Raw genomic sequence first — 4,066 nt, forward strand, 5'->3', positions numbered from 1 at the left:
TTTCATCAACCTCCTCACACCTCCTTTTTTGTATTCTAATTCAATTAGCTGTTTCAGCAAATCCTTTCCATCTTACTCAATTTTTGTTCTATAATTTATCTTAACCCAGTCTAACCTTAAATTTTCCACTTTGACCCATTAACAATCTATTTTTACTTAATTCTTTATAACATTTCTGCTGAAGCCATGTAACTTCATTCCAGCATCCTTCTAACATTCATTAATTTTACAGTATTTCTGTAAATAGACTTTAATTTTTTTCCAATCTTCTTCCACCAACTCTTCTCCCTGGTCTCGGATTCTGCCAGTCATTTCCGCCAGTTCCATGTAGTCCATCAACTTCATCTGCCATTCTTCCCGGGTGGGTAAATCTTGTGTCTTCCTTTTTTTATATATAAGATATTTATTAAAGTTTTAAAAGTTTATATAAAATAGAAAAAACAAAAAACAGAAACAGCAAAAATACATACAAAACACATACAACAACAAGTATAATTTCAATCCCTTATATTCATAAAACTTACTTTCCCGACCTCCTCATACCTCCCCTTTCTGTATTCCAATCTCTAATTAATTCAATTCAGCAAATCCTTCCCCTAATTTCTATATAATTTTTGACCTTTCTTTCCTTGATTACATAATCATTACAGCTTATAACCACTTAATTTCTAAATCAACATCGTTCTAACATTCAATAATTTTACAATATTTCTTAAGATAGTCCTTAAATTTCTTCCAATCTTCTTCCGCCGTCTCTTTTCCCTGGTCTCGGATTCTGCCGGTCATTTCTGCCAGTCCCATATAATCTATAACCTTCATCTGCCATTCTTCCACGGTGGGTAAATCTTCTGTCTTCCAATACTTTGCGATAAGTATTCTTGCTGCTGTTGTAGCATACATAAAAAATGTTCTGTCCTTCTTTGACACCAATTGGCCGACCATGCCCAGCAGAAAGGCCTCTGGTTTCTTCAGGAACGTATATTTAAATACCTTTTTCATTTCATTATAAATCACTTCCCAGAAAGCCTTAATCCTTGGGCATGCCCACCAAAGGTGAAAGAATGTACCTTCAGTCTCTTTACATTTCCAACACTTATTATCAGGCAAGTGGTAAATTTTTGCGAGCTTGACTGGAGTCATGTACCACCTGTAAATCATTTTCATAATATTTTCTTTTAAGGCATTACATGCCGTAAATTTTATACCAGTGGTCCACAACCGTTCCCAGTCCTCAAACATAATGTTATGACCAATATCTTGTGCCCACTTGATCATAGCTGATTTAACTGTTTCATCCTGTGTATTCCATTCCAACAGCAAGTTATACATTTTTGACAAGTTCTTAGTTTTGGATTCTAACAATTCTGTCTCCAATTTTGATTTTTCCACCTGAAAACCAATTTTCCTGTCTAACTTAAAAACCTCCATCATTTGATAATAATGGAGCCAGTCTCGCACTTTATCTTTCAATTTCTCATAACTCTGCAATTTCAGTATATCCCCTTCTTGTTCCAAAATTTCCCAATATTTCGGCCATTTAGACTCCATATTAAGTTTTTTCGCAGCCTTTGCCTCCATTGGGGACAACCAGCTGGGAGTTTTCTTCTCCAGCAAGTCTTTATACCTAATCCAGACATTGTACAATGCTTTCCTGACAATATGGTTTTTAAAAGCTTTATGAGCTTTAACCTTGTCGTACCACAAATATGCATGCCACCCAAAAGTATTATTGAACCCTTCTAGGTCCAAAATATCTGTATTCTCCAGAAGTAGCCAGTCTTTCAACCAGCAGAAAGCTGCTGATTCATAATAAAGTTTAAAATCTGGCAGGGCAAATCTCCCCCCCCCTTTCTTTTACATCAGTTAATATCTTAAATTTTATCCTGGGCTTCTTGCCCTGCCAGACAAATTTAGAAATATCTTTCTGCCACTTCTTGAAACAGTCCATCTTATCAACAATTTGCAATGTTTGGAACAAAAATAACATTCTAGGCAATACATTCATCTTTATAGCTGCAATTCGACCCAACAAGGAAAGCTTCAATTTTGACCAAATTTCTAAATCTTTTTTTACTTCTGTCCAGCATTTTTCATAATTATCTTTAAACAAATTCACATTTTTAGCTGTCATATTAATCCCCAAGTATTTCACTTTCTTAACCACAGTTAAACCTGTCTCATTCTGAAACCTCTCCCTTTCCATAGCTGTTAATTTTTTCTCCAATACCTTAGTTTTAGATTTGTTCAATTTAAATCCTGCTACTTGGCCAAAATCTTGAATTAGTTCTAAAACCCTTTTAGTACTAGATTCTGGCTCTTGTAACGTAAGTACCAAATCATCTGGAAATGCTCTCAATTTGTATTGTTTAGCTCCGACCAAATCTTGTGTCTTCCAATGCTTTGCGATAAGTATTCTTGCTGCTGTTGTAGCATACATAAAGAAAGTTCTATCCTTCTTTGGCACCAATTGGCCGACCATGCCCAGGAGAAAGGCCTCTGGTTTCTTCAAGAAGGTATATTTAAATACCTTTTTCATTTCATTATAAATCATCTCCCACAAAGTCTTAATCCTTGGGCATGTCCACCAAAGGTGAAAGAATGTACCTTCAGTCTCATTACATTTCCAGCATTTATTATTGGGCAAATGGTAGATTTTTGCAAGCTTGACTGGTGTTATGTACCACCTGTACCATTTTCATTAGATTCTCTTTTAAGGCATTACATGCTGTAAACTTCATACCTGTGGTCCATAACTGTTCCCAGTCAGCCATCATAATATTGTGTCCAACATCTTGTGCCCATTTAATCATAGCAGATTTCACCGTTTCATCCTGCGTATTCCATTTCAACAGCAAGTTATACATTCTTGACAAATTCTTAACTTTGGGATCTAACAATTCTGTTTCCAATTTTGATTTTTCCACCTGGAAGCCTAGTTTTTTGTCCAAATTATATGCCTCCATTATTTGATAATAATGGAGCCAGTCTCGCACTCTATTTTTTAATTTTTCAAAACTCTGCAGTTTTAATCTGTCTCCCTCTTGTTCCAGAATTTCCCAATACTTCGGCCATTTGGCCTCCATATTGAGTTTTTTTCTGAGCCTTTGCTTCCATAGGTGACAACCATCTTGGGGTTTTATTTTCTAGCAGGTCCTTATATCTTATCCAGACATTAAACAATGCTTTTCTGACAATATGGTTTTTAAACGCTTTATGTGCTTTAACCTTATCATACCACAGATATGCATGCCAACCAAATACATTGTTAAAACCTTCCAAATCCAACACATCAGTATTTTCAAGAAGCAGCCATTCTCTCAGCCAGCAAAAGGCGGCTGATTCATAATAAAGTTTAAGGTCTGGCAGGGCAAATCCACCTCTTTCTTTAGCATCAGTTAATATCTTAAATTTTATTCGAGGCTTCTTGCCCTGCCAGACAAATCTAGAAATGTCTCTCTGCCACTTCTTGAAACAGTCCATTTTGTCCAAAATTTGCAATGTTTGAAACAAAAACAGCATCCTTGGCAATACGTTCATTTTTATCACAGCAATTCGGCCTAACAGTGATAACTTCAAATTTGACCATATTTCTAGGTCCTTTTTCACTTCAGTCCAACATTTTTCATAGTTGTCTTTAAATAAGTTCACATTCTTAGCAGTCATATTAACCCCTAAATATTTCACTTTCTTAACCAATGTTAATCCTGTCTCCTTCTGAAACTTATCTCTCTCAATCACAGTTAAATTTTTCTCTAAGACCTTAGTTTTCATCTTGTTCAACTTAAAGCCTGCTACCTGACCAAGTAAAATCACCTTCAGACGTGCGCTTTAGGGTGATCCCATTTCCCGAAATTACATAGCTGAGAACAGGGAACAATGACCCAGCTTCTGCTAATCTGGTACAGTTGCAAAATTCTGCTACGGATTCATCAAACGACGAGTTGCCCATGAACCTTGCTGGATTTGTGTGCAATGGGCATGCTTTCAAGGGGGAGGTATGTTCTGGAAAGAGGTAGTCTGAGGATAGGAGAACAGGGGCTTCTCCTAAATTAATCATTAACCATCT

Source organism: Podarcis filfolensis (genome assembly GCF_964270895.1).
Source record: "Podarcis filfolensis genome assembly, chromosome: 2".
NCBI classification, from domain to species: Eukaryota; Metazoa; Chordata; class Lepidosauria; order Squamata; family Lacertidae; genus Podarcis; species Podarcis filfolensis.